This window comes from Alosa alosa, chromosome 1 (genome assembly GCF_017589495.1).
Source record: "Alosa alosa isolate M-15738 ecotype Scorff River chromosome 1, AALO_Geno_1.1, whole genome shotgun sequence".
Classification (NCBI taxonomy): Eukaryota; Metazoa; Chordata; class Actinopteri; order Clupeiformes; family Clupeidae; genus Alosa; species Alosa alosa.
Genome location: NC_063189.1, coordinates 2,473,082 through 2,493,273, shown reverse-complemented (window position 1 = coordinate 2,493,273; position 20,192 = coordinate 2,473,082). Strand labels below are relative to the sequence as shown.

Sequence of the window (20,192 nt, the reverse complement as noted above, 5' to 3'; positions counted from 1 at the left end):
AAATGTACACATAAATTATTTTATTGTAAGGCCCCCATGAACGAAAGTACACAAAACTTGGCATGCATTCAGAGGGTGTCATAATGATCCTACACTTTTAATTTCGTGCAGTTTTGACCTTGTCAGCCAGAGATATTGAGATGAAAACACCTAATTTTTTGCTTTTTAATTTTTAACTAGGTGGCGCTATACATGAAATAAGTGGTAATGGGATGGGTTGACCTGCCCCCTTAAGACCAACAACAAAAAAAAAGTGGACCTCCTCCTAGGGCCCACGGTTCTCGAGATATTCACAGAAAACTGTCTCCGGCCACCTACAGGCCAGTTGGTGTATAGTAACATAAATTAATTTATTGTGTGGCCCCCCATGAACGGAATTCCACAAAACTTGGCGTGCATACAGAGGGTGTCATAATGATCCTACACTTCCAATTCCGTGCAGTTTTGACTATGTTAGGTCACAGATACCTTCAATTACACCACCTCATTTTTACTTTTTTGTGTTTAACTAGGTGGCGCTATACATGAAATGAGTGGTTATGGAATGGGTTGACATGGTCCCTTGAGATCAACATACAAAAAAAAAATGGTCCTCCTAAACCCTATGGTTTTCGAGATATTCACAGAAAACTGTGTCTGCCCTACCCTCCTTTCGGGGGTCCAATTCAGCAGGGGGCTACAGATCAAAACGAAAAACGATGGTTCCATGCTATCCATGTGGGGTTACATGTCCACCAAGTTTCGTGTACCCTTTCAGTGTCCCAATCATTGACGGAAATTTGGGCATGCGAAAAGAAAAAAAAAATTTTTTTTTTAATTAATTAATTAATTTAAAAAAAATAAATAAATAAAAAAATCTGACTAAACCTATATGACCGCCGCTTCGCTGCGCGGCGGTCATAATAATTTGACAAACAAACATTATCACTACTTAAATCATTGATAAGTTCAATGAACCTGATCATTTTGAAATCATTGTTAAAACTAACAAAATTGACACTGGAAATGGAGTTAATGTTTTTAAGTTATCACTCCTAATAATATATTCATGTTATCACCAAGACTCATTCAGTTTCTCAGACCTTAACACTGTCACTTCAGTCTCTTATATTTTTAAGTTGACTTCACTCTATTGAAACACATTTTTTGACTGTTTAGGTTTACTATTTACCTCAAAATCAAAAATATTTTATTTGTATGATTCAAATAAAAAACTACACAAAAGACAATTTCAATGCAGATTCCATTTATTTAAGAATTCCATTAGAATTCTAACATAACAAGATCCCCAGCAATGTGGTTAATACAGAAAATCAAATAAATAACAACCTTTTACCACTTCAACAAAGGTAATAATACTCAAATAACAAAATAATAGGCCAACATAAATAAAAGCGAAAAGCTCCATTGCTTGCTTGAGTATTAACATGCTGGCAGTACCAACCATGAGATTTGGAAAACAGACTGCTTACTCATCCATCATCAGCTATTTATGTTTAAGGCTAAGCAGCAGTCTAGGAGGTAAACGCTTCAGGTCTTCCAAACCCATTATAATTTTTTGAATGAACTTAAATGTGTAGGACAATTGCTTTGGATAATCGAGATGAAGTGCACAAATTAAGCCAAATAGCAAAATTAACGCCAAATATCAAAACAATTAACGAATTTTTTTTTTTTTTCATTATTATATGTGCCCCTCTTATTTCTCTGTTTACTCTGTTATATCACAAAATTGGTAAAATATGTCAACAATATCTCCTTTGTCAAGAACTATAGAATGGATAGCAGGACCAAACTTCACAAAGGAGTCTGTATCACCCGAGACAGTGAGAATAGCTACAGCTTCATCCGAGAAGTCTGGCAGGTCAATTTCTTCTGCCTGAAGAACATGACAGTGATTAGTTAATGAGTAGAGTAGTCAATGAAAAACACAACATGTGTATTTAATATAATATGAAATACCAGTGAATGAAAAGTTCAGGTAAAATTCCCAAATATGTCATTCTTGGTGAATTACTGCAGTCTGATTTAATTGCTATTCTGGTGGCTAGGAAGACGGTTGTGGTTGTTGTCTTTTGGCTGCAAGGTAGTATCAGAGGGGGCTGAATAGAAATAGAGATATATAGAGAAGACAAAGTAAAAAAAGAAGAAAGAGTGAAAGAGGACACACAATTTAATCAAAAACTTACATTCCAGGTCTTAAAGAAATCCATCTTCCCACAGGAAGATGGGAAGGGCCTGCAGAGTAATTTTCCTTCTGCTGTTGACATTGACGTCTTCCTAGAAAGACAGAGGGATTGTGGGGTAATGGGAAGACAAATCAGCAGAATATTAATCCTATGCATATATTAAATAAGACTATAGTACAGGTGACATGTAAATACAAGATGAACTCTTTCACGCTCCTGATATGCAACCTCCGGCTCTGTCTCTCTATGAAATCGTGAGAGACGAATGTTCAGTGCATTAATAGACTGGAATGAGCAAATGCATGAGTGGTGTATGCATGGTAATGGGCTGACCCTTGAAAACTGACTGTGATTTAACTAATAATGGCAAAGTAACTGAGCTTGTGTCTTGGAAGAGGCATCACATGACCTGCATAGCCAAATGCCACATAAAATAAGTCTAAGGTGTCATCCCTTCTTTGATACAAAAACATCACTCAACCCTAGCCTTTGTGTATCCCTGTGGAGAGATGCAAATGGATAACATTAGGCTAGGCTATTCTCATTGGTAAATAAATGCTTACAAAATATCACTATAACTTATAATAATATAGGCTACACGTTGGCTACATTGTGACACTAGTAAATGGAGGACAAGTAAGTTATCACTTACCATGGTGTGATGGTGGTTCCTTGCACAGAACTGAAAACATGTCACACAGCCATCTGGTCCTGAGGGGAAAAATATTATAAACAGTATTATTATTTTACTTTTTTGCACAAAAGTCAGTCAGACAGTCTCTTCATCTCTCTCTGTATAGGCAGGCCTATCAGAATCAGCAAAACTGGAATTGACGTTAATATAAGACATATGCTATTATGTCTTATATTCTTCAACTATGGTACTCTTTGACCTAGTATTTTTCAGAAAATGTAACATCTTTTAGTAAAAATATTTTTGCATGGTTTAATTATCTTCTCTTTCTATAAACTTGCCCTAATAGTGGCTGTAAAGATTTCATATATAATATAATATAATATGATGAATAATATATATTTTTGACATTTTATTCCAAAAGTCTAACTGTCATTTCCAGTATAAGTATATAAGTATATATACTCTTTTGATCCCGTGAGGAAAATTTTTATCTGCATTTATCCCAATCCGTGAATTAGTGAAACACACTCAGAGCACAGTGAACACATAGTGAGGTGAAGCACACACTAATCCCGATGCAGCAAGGCCGTAGCCATGATGTCAACATTGGGGGGGACCAAATCTGTGGTGCGGTGTGAATTTCAATAACAGAATTTCAATACATTTCCTGCCATGCAAAAATATGATTAAAATCACAAACAAGTCATTAGTTAAGTCAGTCAATTAGGATATACCAAACTTTTGGCGGACATAGGCACGGATGGATTATGAACCCCTGGGCATAGATGCAAAAAAACCTCCCCTGTTAGGGGGGCCCGGGGGCATACTTCCCCGGAAGACTTTTAAAAAAAAAAAAGACCCTTTATATTGACTTGTGAGTTTTGTGGAAATAGAAGAGAAGGGTGGAGAAGCAAGTTCACACAGTCTTAGGCTTCAGGGCCCCCTGAGCTCTTGGGCCCAGTAGGTCCATTCAATAATCCATCCCTGGATATAGACCTGTGGTATGACTCCATTTGTCTCCAAAATGTATATTTTAAAAGAAAATACAAACTAGAGTATCTTTGATAACCTCTATTACACTGAATGCTTACTCATAGGTTTGGACCTAGCCCAGTCATATTTTGTATTTTGATTTTATTATTCTGGCGGATAATCACACAATTTTAAGGTTGTTTGAAAGGGATGGGATTCAAAATAGGCTACTAAGACAGGTCCCTTTTCTGTCTGACTCACCTCAAGTTACCCTATGCATTATAGGCTGGTTTCTGACAGAAATTACGTTTTGTGTTAAAATGTAGAAACACAGCCTTTATTTGGTGAATGGAGGTGGAAATTCCTTTCTTTGGTTAATGTTCGCGATTCACATTAACTGTAGGCTATCACCACCATTGTAAACGTTTTTTCAACTTTTGTGCCGTCGCCACATTTGAGTGCTACGTTTTGCCTGCATGGATGCGCGATTGAGTGTGCATCTAAATGTAACATGCAAGATGCAACAGCCATTTCTAAGAGGCTTATAAACCGGCTCATTTCTGACATTAGGCTTATTACTAGCATATGAATGCATTATTTATGTTGTAAGACATGTGAAAGAAATGAATGACACAGGCACGCACAAATTCAAATGAAAGGACACTACGTTTCACTTTCGCTATCATTGCGAGAAAATAGGCTACAATATGGAAAATGCTTCAAAGTTACCTTTGAGTCTGATCAGCTTCAAAAATGAAAGTGCTACACCTTTCCAACAAGTTTTGTGAGAATTGTACCGGTCTCTTTTGCGATATTGTTGACAGCCTGCACCGCAGTAGGGTGCAGGAAGCTTTTGATAGCGCACGCCTCAAACGATAAACGCAAAACCTCCAGGACAAACCACTCACAGTGTACTCTCTGAAACCATGTGTTATTTACGTTTGATTGCATTTCAGATAGCGGGACTTGTTGGTTTCCTGTAGTAGCCTATAGCGTTTTTTTCTTTATTTCTTTGTATGTCTGAATATTGGGGGTGGTCATTTTGGTCACATCTGAATATTGGGGGGGACACGTCTATGGTGACTACGGCCCTGCGATGCAGTGAGCTGCCTGCTACAACCACGCTCGGGGAGCAGTGAGGGGTTAGGTGCCCTGAGGGGTATTCCAGAAAGCAGGTTTACTGGCTTAACTGGGTATGTTAACACAGAGTTAGCGGTAAACCTGGGATTTCAGTTCCAGAACGCTCAAATATGATCAGGCTATGTAAGTAACTATGGTAACATAGGCTCTGAACTTAACCTGGTAGGGGGTAGGTTTTGTTCAGTTTATGTTCGGTTATTTCAGTGCATGTTCAATCAGGCCGCTATTTTTACACTTGTCACACAATGGCGTTTCATTTTGACGAAGGTCCGATTGACAAAGAAGCACAAAATCATGTAATATTCATCCGTGCAATTCACCGTGAGAGGGCGATAAGACCACGACATCACATGATAGCCTATCCATTCTTTTCCAAACAAGTTTTTCAAGAGCGCTAGAGTTTTTCAGCTGAATCTAGTGTTAATTTCGTCAGACGAGACGAGAGGAAATATGTTAGATCAAGCGACCTTTTTTTCATGACTAAGGCGAGGCGATGGCCAGGCGTCAGTAATGTCCTGAAATACTGACTAAGACTATCTTAAGATGCATTATTGTTGACCGAAAAAAGACAGAGACTAAAATGTTTTGCATGAAATAAAAACTAAGATCAAATCTCCCTTCATGTTCGTCTACAAAATGAGAAGACAGAATATCTAGCTGTTACGTTTTCAAAATATTCGAATGAGTTCATACGCAAACAGCTTTCCTGTAGGCTAGTCTACGTGCTGCTGCTGCAACCCTGTGGCTGCAACCGCGAAAACTACATGGAACAAGAACACTGGAGATTTCTGCCAGAGTTAGCAAGCTAACTACCTAAGCTTTATGCCACTGCTACATACCCAGAAGTTGGCCTTCTCTCATACAAATTAACATCCCCCAGAATGTCCATACGAAAAATGTTCAGCATGTAATGTCAACTATTCATCTAGTTAGACTGATGATGCAAAGTTTGCTAGCAAGTAAGCTAATATAGAAAGTTAAGCTAGCAAGTTAGCTATGGCTAAGATGGAGAGTCTGTTTGGGGAATGTGTTGTGTTTGGTAGCATATAAGCCATCTAGCTTAGGCGGAGTAAAACATTAATACATTGGCCCTACGACAGTGTTTCTCAAACTATTTCAGTTTCAGGACCACTTAACTAACCCTAGCTAAACAAAAAAAAAGATTAGACCTACTTCAACAGTAGCCTATAATTAGTCTATAGGCCTACTCACTGAACCACCTTGCTTATTGTCTTTTGCACTTTGCTTATTGTGTCAGAGGATTCATTCTGTATGATTTAAACTGGCATATCTTACATAGACAGTGTTGCAGAACTGTTTGGATTTAACTACAAGTTATTTGGCAAACAACTCATCTATATTATATTTTTACCACGTCTGCTTTCGGGACCACTTGGTGATCCCCCGACCACACTTTGAGAAACACTGGTCTACTTAATATGAAAGTGGTCCAGTCAAATCTTTTACTGTCTATGGTCAAATCCCAGCCGAGCTATAACTGTAGCTCGACTTACCTGTGCATGTAAACATACGGACTGACAAAAAATCAGAATGAGTAATTATAACAGACGAGTAGCCCTGTGGACACACAATATTGTTGGAAAATTGAGATGTGTGAAACACTATTTGACTCAAATGGTAATCAGAAATAATTTGTTTTAAAAAAAAAAGACTAAAATGTGTTGACTAAAACTGACTAAGACTAAGATACCTTTAGTTTTCTTTTGACTAAAACTAGACTAAAATGACGAGACTTTTAGTCGACTAAAACTTGACTAACAAAAATGATATTTGAATGACTAAATATGACAAAGACTAAAAAGGACATTTCGTCACAAGACTAAGACTATGACTAAATTAAAAATAGGTGACAAAATTAACACTAGCTGAATCCTAAATATAGGCTACTTGAAAAGCAGCATGGTGGATTAGAATAGAATAAAATAAATCTTTAATGTAGCCTACACCATAGTGGACATTTGTGTTTGGCTCACCAGACAGATGGACAAACAACATCTCAGACACATTGAAGATATAATTAAAACAAGTACAGTACAAAAAAGGGGAAACATAGCCTATAGAAAATTGATAAATAAGTTTAAATATAGCTGTACAGCTCAGCCAGGTATGCATGTTGTCACTAAGTTTGGTTAAGAATGCTGATGGCATTTGGGATAAAATATTTTTTTAATAGGCTACACACGCTCTCCGACTGGGAGTTTTGTAGTGTTGCAGACGCATATCGGCAAGCTGTCGATTAGGTGCGTAAAGTTTAATTGCCTTTATGCGCTAAAGCAGTCCCTGCGCAACTTCATTCGTTTTCCTGGACACAAACCCACGAGGATCATTAATGTGTAGTTTCACCAACTGGCAGGTCAGCATCACTTTATTAAATTTTCCAAATGTGCCCAATAGGCTACCCATGCCTTCCGACATTCACCCTTCCGATGATGGAGCGCAAAAGTTTAACTTGGCCCACAGCTGCAGAACCCGTGTTAAAATAGAAAATTACATTTGAGATTCTCAAAGAATTCTATGGCCCACTCAATCTGTGATAAGGTAGGCTAGTTTAAGAAAGCATCATTCAAAGCAGTCAATACAATACGTGATGTCCAGTGAATTATTTAATTGTGCTTTTGACATTAAATAGGCTATCCTAAACGTACGCATTTACACGGTCAGTTAGGCTATTCTCTGCCAAGCAAGGTCTCCGGGCCTTGGCGCTTAAGTATTGCTCTTTTTTTTGTTATTAAAGTTCTCTCCTCGTAAGCCTCGACTATACTCCGCCTCTGAAAAATACGGTACTCTTCGTTTCGCCGGTTTCACTCATTGTTTCGACTCTCAATAGATGATGCCTTTATAAGTTCGCCGTGAACGCGCACAACTCTAGGTTATCTAACACAGGGTTGATTGAACTAACTGGTAACCGGTGTTTTGGAACCGACAGCTCGGGTTTAGTCGCCACAGGTTCACAAGTTTTATCTCAGTGTTTGTTAAACCTCCTTTCTGGAATACCCCTTTGCTCAAGGGAACTTCAGCCATTCCTACTGGTCGGGGTTCGAACCAGCAACCCTCCGGTTACAAGTCCGAAGCCCTAACCAGTAGGCCACGACTGCCCAATCACACGTTTCCAAAACACAACAAAACGTGTGTTTTCAAGCAAAAATAACATCTACTGTTCCAAACGTATTTTATTAAATATTACACATATCAGACAAAATATTAAATGTATTAATTTTCCAGAAATGCATGTTGTATTATTTTTACATGTTTAACTTAAAATATGTGTTGTGATGGAAATGACAAAGTGTGATGGAGATGACATAATGACATACATAGACAAATTTAAGATTTAAAAGCATTAAGATTTAAAACAAAAACATGCGTCCCTGCCATATGTTATGTAATTATGATGGGGTTTTTTTCTACTAGAACTTTAGTAGGCCTACTATGAAGCAAATAAACTTTGTTTTTAGGGCAATGTCATTTCCACCACGTCACCATGTCATTTCCACCACCAAAAACAAAAAAGTAGTAAATATTTAATTTATTATAATATATAAGGACAAGAAAAGTATCATAGTTGAAGAATTACCCTGCAGTGTTACTTTGCATTACATCTAGCAGCTAATGCGAACCATATAGCTTATGGCAGCTAGGTAGGCTACTAATAAAATGTTTAAAACTGCGCTGCCTGTTTGTGCGTGTCATGTGTTTGAATTCCAACTTATGAAACGTTGCTTTGGTGTCTAACCTGCGCGGCCAAAGTAGGCCACACCAGAAACGGTTGATAAAGGATCTTTGGTAATGCTAAACCATACTGTTTGTCCAGTTTCCAGTGCAACAACAAGCTGGGGGTCGTTTCTAGAAAGCATCGTTTGCTAACTTGCGTCGCAACCTTGGTAGTTCGCTCCATCGTTCTTGGATTTGGCGTTTCTAGAAAGGGTAGTTCGAACTCTCAATCGCAAACAAGGACGCAAAGTTTGGTCGTTTGAACTACTGCCCTTAGGCAGTCTCACTTGTGTCGTTCCTTGGTAGTTCCTATTGGTGTCCGGAGCGCCCAACCAAAAATCACAACCGCCTAACCAAAAATTGCGAAGTGGATGTTTATCTCGTGACTCAATGATTGATCTATCCTTATAATCTTCCCAGACCCTCATAACAGTAGTGATAAATGGTGTAGTGGCTAAAGCAGATGACTTATTATCCCAACGTTATAGGTTCGATTTTGTCCTCTTGCTTCTCGCTACCTGCAGGTGAACTAGTGTGACACGTAGATTAAATTGTTTTTGACTGATGTCTTGTACCTATGGTCTCTCGATGTAGAGTAACTATATGTATGGTCAAAACCTACTGTGTATCGTAGGTCTACTCTTACTCAGAGATGAAAAAAAGAGACAGGATGCGAACTCCGGCCGAGCGCGTAGTGCACTGATACGTTGCCGTTAAGCCACGAGACAATTGATAACTTTTGCGATACCAGACATTCGTCCAGGCTATATATTTTTTCCAACATAGATATTTAACACAAATAATGGCACATATTGGTCGGCTTCAGTAAAATGTTTTATATTAAGGTTTTGCACCTACGTCATAATGTCATGTGACCGTTTGTTTAGAACTAGAGTGGTAGGCAAGAATGGTAGGCAAGGCACTGCAGAGAGTCGTAGGCAAGCCTACAACAGTCGGGTTGCATAGGCACACATAGTTACAAATAGCTTCAAAATTGAAATTTTAATATCAAATATTGACCGGGATGCCGACCACTTGTGTAGGCCCTAACAGTTGGTTTTACAATAAGAAGCAAAAAGGCGACGAACGACCGTTTAGCCTACCTATCCTCGTGGTTGTGGACGATGATCGTTAGCAGCTGTGAAGTCTTTTATTCTCAAGATAGCCTAATGGTGTAGCCTATTAGCTACGAAGACGTAGGCTAAAATACAACTATCTACAGTCATCCAAAAATGAATTGCCAGAGATAGGCTATGAAGGGAAAAAGTGCAGCATTTTAAACATGGCAAGATTATTTTTACCGAACAGTTTGTTCTAATTTGTCTCGTGAAATTAGTGCTTGTGGACATCAATCACCTATCTTCTGTCCTTCTATTTCAAGTTATCATGAGTGTCATTTGATTATATAATCACAACAAATGCTAATAAATGAAAACAGAATAGGCTTATCGCTATAGGTTAACTTTACAGGTCACTTAGGCTAACTCCGTATGTCAAAATAAACTGATTTGATCCTAATTGTTTAGCGATCACACACAACAACTTAACACAGCAACCCCAAACACCACTGTTGAACCTAGGCTACTGCTTCAGTCATGTAAAAAAATAAGCAGTTTATGAATTATCTTTACCCGTTTAATCAAGTCCACATGACCAAAATAACAACATATATAAGGCTGAGCTAGCATAACAGCCTATATAGGCGATGCTGCAATGGATAACTAATAAAAAGTTTCATACAATTAATGAACTTTATCACTCACATTCTGAGTTTTTTGGGTGGTTATATATCCATGCAGATCGTCTTCGAATAAACCATCGCTGTTATATGATATAATATGTTACAGGATTCATGACTAACGCCATTAATGTAACATGATGCTGACTGACGCTGGCTATAACAGTAGGCTACCGTTAACGTCTGCTGAGTCTACTGCCTACCAAAACCTGTCGCTGTTCAGTTGAAGTTAAATGATCAAATATTGTTTGATTTTGTGTCAGCTTTCAAAAGGAAGACATGTTCCTTTCTGGTCAAATTTCACAGCTTCTAAGAAAGTCTATCGCCTTCGTGGTAAACCGAGTTTTGAACAGAGAAAAAAAAGGGCTACCATTAGGCTACATGCAGGTTCTCCCATAACGTTATCGATACAGATCAATGCACCAAATCAGGGCGATTTTAGCGAAACAACGTTCATGTGACAGGCTATCAAATATTGAACAATGGGATAACGTTTCATCATCACCTTTATTGATGCCTGAAATGTTGACATTGCTGAAATACAGAGATGTAGCCTACAGAGAGGCAGCTGCAGACAACGATGTTCAATGGGTTCAACTTGTCCCTTGCCTACCAGCTGGATGTAAACAAAGAATACGTCACATGAAAAACGTTAATAGGCCTACTTGCAATTAATAGGTTTAGATTTTTGCAGATGATAATGACAATGCCAGCATTAATCACTCGATTTAAAAGAGAAAAATGTCAACATAGGCTGTGGCAGAGAATTTCTAGGGGGTGGGGTATTACACGTTGCCACTGTTTCCACCAATGATATCTATCGCTGCATCATCAACAACGTTGTTGGAACTACAGTGTTCGAACGTCGGAGGGTATGGGAGGCCAAACAATTCAAAAGCTTAAGCAAAAAAGGACACCACCCATCCAGCTGGACAGCGCTAGCGACCCAATTGGGCAGCGCGGCGCTATCCGTTCAAACTAAGTTTATGCAAAACAGGACACCACCCATCTAGCTGAACATAGCGAGAGATCTAACTGGGCGGCGCAGCGCTATCCATATTAGAACGTTTGAACATTGAGAGAGATCCAACTGGGTGGCGCGCCGCTATCCACATTGGAACGTTTGGGCGGCGTGGCGCTATCCACATTGGAATGTTTCAACATACGTTAGACCGGCACATCCGGGAACTTGACTCGTGACAAACGTTCCCGCCCCTTTTGGGGGGAAAACAAACAACCCCTCTCATTAACTCCAATGCAAATTAGGGTCAATAAACGTAATTCGTACAGAAATCGCAGGAGTAAATAATAACAAAAAAATACTACAAATCAATATGACCACTCAACACATAACCACTTTGCCGGTCGTTGACCGTGAAAGATACCTACAAAAGCTTAATTCAATCAATATAGAAACATGTCCCTTCAGTCTCCCGAGTACGAAGTGGTGCAACAACCCCACTCAGTGGCCAGAAGTGTCATACCCGGACATTTACACGTATCTCATCGAGTCTCCAGGTAAGTAACTAAATTGTTTTCCTGTATTTTTGCCTTCATATTTGAATTTTAATGTAGTGTAGTTCACAGGCTCAGATGTAAAGTATGTTAGTTAGATATAATAATATGATAATTTTATATGATAGATATGATCATTTCTGTCATAGTCGATAAGTGTTTTCTTTGGTCTGATTCATTTTTGGTGTAACGTTAGTTGTTTGTCTTTTGAAGACTAATGAACAATATAATATCTAGGCTAATATTTATTTGCCAGCAAAGCCTAACCCACCTGGATTAAGGTGCAGCTAGCATAACAAACTTACCAGTCTTAGCCTAGACTACTAATTTACACAGCAAGCAGAATGAAGAATTTTAGATCTCTTGAGGCACACATATTTTTCACTGATGGATGGGTGCAGACAATCTATCATAATAAACCTGATGAATCAGATTGCACCATCTTTAAGACCCAAGTCAAGCCATCTTATAAAGTTACTGAAAAGTGTCACAACACCTGGGTTGCTGTCAGAAGTGATAATATCCTTGCCGCCCATTGTGACTGCATGGCAGGGTGAGTGATAAGAGGAAGAGTGATAGGGAAAGAGCAGTTTGGGGTCTTTGTAGAGGTAAAAAGCCTAAGGGCGAATATTATAATATTATATAATTTAATTAATAAACCTAATTATGATTCCTTTTTCAGACTTGGAGAAACCTGCTCACATGTTGGGGCAGTACTTTTTAAGTTGGAAGCCTGTGTCCGCCTGGGATACAACAAAGTTGCATGTACCAGTGTTGCCTGTGCCTGGAATGTTGACATCAGATGCTCTGCCACCCCATCCCTTCGATAAAAACGTGACACTCCCAGCTGGGTTACAAGCAATGAAGTACTTCACCGTAGTCCACTTCTTGTAGTGAGAGTACGTCTTTGCTCTGTGTAGAAGTAAAAATAAAATAAAAAAAGTTTTTCATTACAAATCAATCAGTAAAATTATGGTGCATTGTTTAACAATCAATAAAACTGAAATACTGTTCACAATATTTGTATTTACCTTGCCTTCTTGAATTTCCCCTGGGGATCAATAAAGTATCTATCTATCTATCTATCCTTGAATATTCGATGCGTATCTCAAAACAGATGGATGTTAGCTGTGGGAATTTCACTTTCATAACAGGAGGCATTGCAGTAAAGATACATTCCCTGTCTGGCCAATGAATGAGAAATGTTATTTTGGAATGCATGATATTGATCCATCTGGTTAGCATGTCAGTCACGGTCGAGGTTTTCATATTCAGGACATGACAGAGAAGGGAGATTGATGGGTTTTGTCAAAGTTTGAGCAATGTTATAAATAGTTGGTCTTGTGTAGGCACTTTAAAGCTTCTTCCTTTTATAAACTGGAGTAAAAAATCGTGTAAACACACAAACACTGTCCAGCTGAGACCTGTCATAGCTTTGCATTTATGGTCGTCTCCCTCCACAGCTCGGGCACTTAAGCGTTCTCGGGTGATGTTCTGGCACTCATCTCTGGCCTGGTCTCTCTCTCGTCTTAAAAGGTCGATCTCCCCATCATTTGTGCCCTCTCGCTCTCCACCAGGGGCTTCGCGAAACCAGTTTTATTCACGCCATCACCATCACTGCATTCGGGTTCCCCAGGTGCATCGGATGAAAGAGACACCGCCACCAAGACACTGCCGTCACATGATGTTAGCCCACTGTTTTTCTGCTTAACACTCTTCTTTGGTCCCTGGGCTGCACGTTTGATGGCACTTCGGAAACGTTTAACTTTTGTCACCACAGAAACAGCCTGTCTCCGGTGGGGAAAAATCGAGGGCACATAATCTGGGTGTAGGTGGTCGTTCACTTGTGACCCTTCAAGCAGTAACGTTAAACGTTAACGTCAGCTAGCTAGGTCTAGTCATGGTAGTTAAGTGTAACTTATGGCACTAGCTGCTAGCTGTGTCAAGAATACATCACGATGGGCCTAATTTAAACGAGTAGTTTATATTGTTTAGCTATGCCATTTACACATCACTAGCAGTAGCATAGGTTATGTTTTATAAATTAACCTACCATTTACGAAGTGTTCTCCACACACATAAGTATGTGGTGATGCAGGGTCCCACAGCTTTTGGTTACGGTCTTCTCTTCTTATGGCTTGTAGCCATAATTTTCTTCGGTCGGGATTTTTTTTGAGGACATGGCAGGCAAAAGAAACTCAGGGAGGGGTTCTTAGCTTTGTTGTTGGTACACCCAACCACACAGCAACTTTTCGGCATGTCTATCAGTACCGGTTCACTTGGCTTGTTCTAATTGAATGTTTTCCCCTCAAAAGAGGCGTGGCGCAAACAACCTGCTCTGTGTGACGCGGGTCCGGTTGTAAGTATAGCGAGAGATCCAACTGGGCTGCGCGGGGCTATCCATATTGGAACGTTTGAAATGAATTAATAAAAAAAGATTACAAAATCTTTTCTAAAACGGTTACTATACACATATAGTAAAATGTCATAAGAAATAAAGTTACAATAACGACAAATTGAATGGTTTATTCATAGATAATCATTCATTGTTTCACCAAGAAATATTTCCTCTATCAGAGTGGTTGCCAAGCAACGCCTAGACTCATTCATAACTTCAAAGACTGGAACTAATCAGTTTTAGGCTAAATTAATTTGGTAAACAGGACTGAGAAGTGGAAGGGTAATATGAAATTCATATGTATGTTATTACTTAAAAACTGTGTGAATTCATTATGAGTTGTTTTCATTGATAATAATACCGTATCATTTAAGTAATCTCCCAATAATCCCATGTTCAAATAAGTATCTGAGTCGTGATCAGTTTGATGGGAATAGCATGTGACTTTCTACACACATTGAAAACTTTGAAACATTGAAAGCAATCCTGTTATTGATATTTTAGGCAGCGCGAGATAGTTATAGCGCAACTTGACTAGGCGGTGTCTGAGTTGGCCAACTCGATAGCGCAGTTGTTGGACAGCGCGCGATGGTCTCTGGTTAGCGCAACTCGACTAGGCGGTGTCTGTGTTGGCCAACTCGATAGCGCAGTTGTTGGACAGCACGCGATGGTCTCTGGTTATGTTAGCGCAGATTGAATAGGTGGTGTCGGCCAACTTCGATAAGCGCGGTTGTAACATTGGACAGCGACGATGGTCTTAGGTTAGTGCAGCTTGACTCAATAGCGCGAAGTGCAACTGAATGGGTGGTGTCTGTGTTGGCCAGGCTTTTGATTTGTTTGGCTCGCCATAGTTTGAACGGATAGCGCCGCTAATGTTTTAATTTTCTATAGGCTATGTTTCCCTTTTTTTGTACTGTATTTGTTTAAATTAGCCTATATCTTCAATGTGTCTGATGTTGTTTGTCCATCTGTCTGGTGAGCCAAACACAAATGTCCATATGGTGTAGGCTACATTAAAGATTTATTTTATTCTATTCTAATCCACCATGCGTAATGTAGGGATGGAGAATGCTTTTCAAGTAGCCTATATTTAGGATTCAGCTGAAAAACTCTAGCGCTCTTGAAAAACTCGTTTGGAAAAGAATGGATAGGCTATCATGTGATGTCGTGGTCTTATCGCCCTCTCACGGCTAATTCCACGGATACATATTACATGATTTTGTGCTTCTTCTTCAATTGGACCTTGTTCAAAATGAAACGTCATTGTGTGACAAGTGTAAAAATAGCGGCCTGGTTGAACATGCACTGAAATAACCGAACATAATTGAACATAACCTGAACAAAACCTACCCCCTAGCAGGTTAAGTTCAGAGCCTATGTTACCATAGTTACTTACATAGCCTGATCATTTTTGAGCTTTCTGGAACTGAAATCCCAGGTTTACCGTTTACTCTGGGTTTACATACCCAGTTAACTTCAGAGCCTATGTTACCATAGTTACTTACATAGCCTGATCATATTTGAGCGTTCTGGAACTGAAATCCCAGGTTTACCGCTAACTCTGTGTTAACATACCCAGTTAAGCAAGTAAACCTGCTTTCTGGAATACCCCTCTGCCCGCTGGAAGACGGTACACAAATAAATTAAAAAAAGTACACCTACATTAAGGCGCGTTCTTACCTTTGTGAAGAGGCTTGCAGTCTAATGATGATTGATGGATCATATCACTGATTGCTTGCAGCTTGCCTGCCTACATCCGGGTGCGCAGCAATCCTTGCAAACAATTAGTTTTAGGCCTACGATGTCAAAGTGTATCAATTTACAACTGCCACAATCGATCGTAGACTAGTTCATTCACCATATATTGGGATTTCCGATTTTTTTATTGGTTTATGTTGGTTTATGTAGGTTATTAGGTTATTTGCCATGTTGATATGAACCTAACCAATGAAGTTGCACGTCTTTATTACGTCAGACGTAATTTCAATCCACTCTTGAAAGAAATGAGTTTGGGGGTCAGTTCTACTCATATACTAAGAGCTAATCTTGTCAAAATAATCAATAACTGGGAAACTAGTTGAGTGAACTTAAAACTTTTGTGGTGCCTGAACAATATGGCAGCGTTGGGGGTAGGCCGTGGCCCACTGGTTAGCACTCTGGACTTGTAACCGGAGGGTTGCCGGTTCGAGCTCTGACCAGTGGGCCACGGCTGAAGTGCCCTTGAGCAAGGCACCTAACCCCTCACTGCTCCCCGAGTGCCGCTGTGGTTGCAGGCAGCTCACTGCTAATGTGTGCTTCACCTCACTGTGTGTTCACTGTGTGCTGTGTTTCACTAATTCACGGATTGGGTAAAATGCAGAGACCAAATTTCCCTCACGGGATCAAAAAAGTATATATACTATACTTACTTATACTTTGAGTACAGCTCTGCAATTTTATTGAGTTTAGAACACTGTTGGGGAATACAGTGTAGGCTTAGGCTATGTGTGTAAATGTTTCTATTTTAAATAGACAATTATTCAGAATTAACATTAGATCTCCTACACACTAGGCCTAGGCTACTGGGGAGCAACCAACAGAGGTAGGTAAGGCCAAAAGACCACTGACCTAGACTTCAAAGTCGCTTGGCTCAGAGCGCAGTTACGCTCCAATGCAGAGAAGGGCGCTAATGCGCAATATAGGCTGGCAAGTGATAGGCTGCCCAGGAAAACACATAGGGAAAACAAGACAAGTTCAAAAAGAGAGCGGGAAAAAGTTACTTTCGTTTTGGAGCGTAACGGCTGGTGGTGCTAGTCACTTTAATCTCGATTTTACCTCGTTTAATTTGATCTCCATTTTATCTACTTTATTTTAGGCCTACTTTATTTAAGGCATACTTTGGGGTGTCAAGGATTAGTCTAGTCAGCTTAATTGGATAGTTGTTTCAATTAAGATCTAGACCTATTCATTCCAAGAATGAATAGGTCTAGATCTTAATTGTGATTTGTTCTTTGCATATTTCGACCTGTTACTCCGACCGACTCCACACTTGACTGAGATTTTGCTAAGGCCCCAGGTGAGTGTTGTGACATTGTTTGGATAATAATGAAATGTTATAAGAACTATTATATTAACTTTAAACATGTATATCCCTTTCCTTTATTGGGTTATTTAGCACGACAATACTGACTCAAGTCACTGCGCACCAGGGATGCAAACAGGCGCTTTTCGGCGCCTCGCGCTTTTTTCACGTCAGTTTGGGTGACTTGTGTGAATCGTGCAGATACCGAGGTGAACCGATATATTTTTTTTTTTGGTGGGGGGTGTCTGATCATCAGGGACGCTTTCCGGCGACTCTAGCTTTTTTCACGTCATCTACCGCAGGCTACCAGAGGAACCAGAGTGATTCTCATATGGGCCTCCTGGTTAATGTCCGGTGCTTCTGATAAAATAAATATATATTGATCATTATTTAGGCTAAGTATTTTATGATCTGCATGATTACGAATAGCTAAACATATTTAGTAATTTGATTACATCATATTGATATTTAAATTATTAGGCTACACTTGTCTATATCATCACATTTGGTGTGTAAATCTAATTGAGTGCCTGTCACTTTAAGAGGAACGTGAATGCTGAAAAATAGTTTCGCCAGTGCAAGGATATGTGGATTCAATTCATCATATTTGCTATGTCATTAGATAAAATAAATGTTCAAAAAACTAACAAATCAAAGAAAATCTTTCTGGGATGAGATCATAGAGCAGATAAGTGTTTCGCAATGTCCATTTCTAGGCTATGGAAATGCACCAGTTTATCTTTTATTTCTTTGCATTGTGCAGGCTACATTCACAAATACATTAGCCTACATAAACAGAATATAGAAACAGGAAAATGTCTCGGATCCATTGTTTATTGCGACTGCAAGATTGGTAGGCCATTAAGCCTAACAGTCAGTGATGGTGACTTATAGCCTATGTGACTGTCCGTGCGGCAGCTAAAAAAACAGCTAATGCTATTTTACACAGTAAAATCCGCATTTGAAAGCCTGGTCACCAGTTGGCAGTTTGTATGGCTAATTATTTTGCCTAGACTGCAATGAAAAAGCTTCGTATTTTTGGGTGGCATAGCTGATCTACAAACCACAAAAAGGGACAAACATGTACAGGCTGAAGGGCAAAGAGAATATCACAATGTTTTACTCTGGCCTTTTTTGGGATAGGGTATGTATTGGCAGACAGCCCTAACTTACCGTTGTCGTTGACACACCCGCTCGCTTGACTGCCGGTGCAAACAAGTACAGTAGTGTGCTTTGACACTCTCCGTGCCGTGCGTGTAGGCCTACTGTAGCGTGCATGTCAGATAACCCTTCCCTCTCGTCCTCTGTTTTTCAGCAAATCATATGATGACGTTTCACTGTTTCGGAATGATCAGCAGCACAAATAAAATATTGGTGGGGACAATTTTGTCGTCTTAAAATATTGATTAGGACTAGTCCTTAGCGTCCCACCCTAAATCTACGCCCATGCTGTATCTACTTCAGATGGAAGTTTTAACACGCAACTGTGGACTTGATTAGTGTGTAGCCTAGGGGCTATCACATTGTAGGCTACACGGTATTCGCTGCGCTCGCCGCTGGGTTGCTCTGGGTTGAGGTAACGTCCCAAAGATGTGTGTGCTTGCCGCTGGGTTGCTCTTGGTGGAGGTAACGTCCCAAAGATGTTTGTGCTTGCCGCTGGGCTCAGAGCAAAATACCAACGACAGCGCGCCGCGGCACGCGCAAGGGCGGCAAAGCGGCTAAAGGATGGCGCTAATTATAGGCTAGCCTACATCATGTCTGACCACAGCAATAGCCATAACACATTCAGCGGACCTTGACCTCAATAACATGCCAACGACACCTGTCCGTATTCGACATAAACAGTAAAAGATTCGAAACGAGAATAGAATAAGTGCGTCCATTCTGCATTCTGAACACGCAGAGCTTGGCCTAGCTGGAATTGTGGCTATGTTACTGTATTACTTGCTTTTAATACAGTAAAATAGCCACAATTCCAGCAGCATCTGCAGGACTAGATAGGCTACTCTAATAATCTACTTCAGCCAAAGATCTACAACAATCTTTGTTCCTTCCAACTGAAAAACAGTCAGGGCGTGACGACGACTGTTTTGGGAAGTAAAGCAATTGCAGATTTCATAGGCCTATGATAATTCATGTCACAAAATAGCGTCCATCTTCTTTCATCAATCTTCTCAATTAAACATAGGCCTAGGCTAGGCTAGGCTTAATCCTATGTCAAAACAGATGTTAGTGTTATGCCCATTATGATCCGTTGGACTAAAAAATATGTATAAAAGCAATCACGCTTAAATTATGCTTATTGAATGCTGATAGGCCTAAGCATCATGTTTGGTTGTGACATGTTTTCCTAATACAGAACATAAAAGCCTACCTTTTTTGTTCAGGTGGCTTGCATGTCATTGAGCTATGAGCTAATTCTTCAGGAATGGGCATAGGCGCTGTACTAGTAGGCCTTCAGTTTTCAGTGTTATTGCTGAACATTTCTCAGCACCATAACATTGAAGCAAAGGCATCATATGAACCGAAGCAATTGCAGCTATCAAATCTAGTCTAAAGACCCACTATATACAATTGCTTTCCTTAAATAGTGAATGATTCCACTCATGTCACTGCTTATTTATAATCATTATTATCATTTCTGTTTGTTTATTTTGTCTTGGGTACTATACTGTATACTTATATATTTTTTTTATTTAGTTAAGTTTGTGTTTGGTAGTTTACTATTTTATCATTATTATTATTATTACTATTATTATTATTATTATTTATTATTACTATTAGTATTATCATTATTATTATTATTATTA

At 39.4% G+C, this 20,192-nt stretch overlaps 1 long non-coding RNA gene across 4 annotated transcripts; it reads right to left on the bottom strand.

Annotated features, from left to right (window-relative positions):
* Window positions 1–1,771: 1,771 nt before the first annotated feature.
* Window positions 1,772–19,803, bottom strand: LOC125292858. 4 transcript variants are annotated; one of them, XR_007193294.1, is made up of 4 exons: window positions 19,757–19,803; window positions 2,842–2,900; window positions 2,190–2,280; window positions 1,772–1,879 (listed from the first exon to the last, which is right to left on the bottom strand). It is a non-coding gene; the product is annotated as an uncharacterized LOC125292858 (long non-coding RNA). The 4 variants fall into 4 exon arrangements; XR_007193293.1 differs by lacking the exon at window positions 19,757–19,803 and adding an exon at window positions 18,556–18,592; XR_007193292.1 differs by lacking the exon at window positions 19,757–19,803 and adding an exon at window positions 16,002–16,155.
* Between the last annotated feature and the right edge of the window lie 389 nt (window positions 19,804–20,192).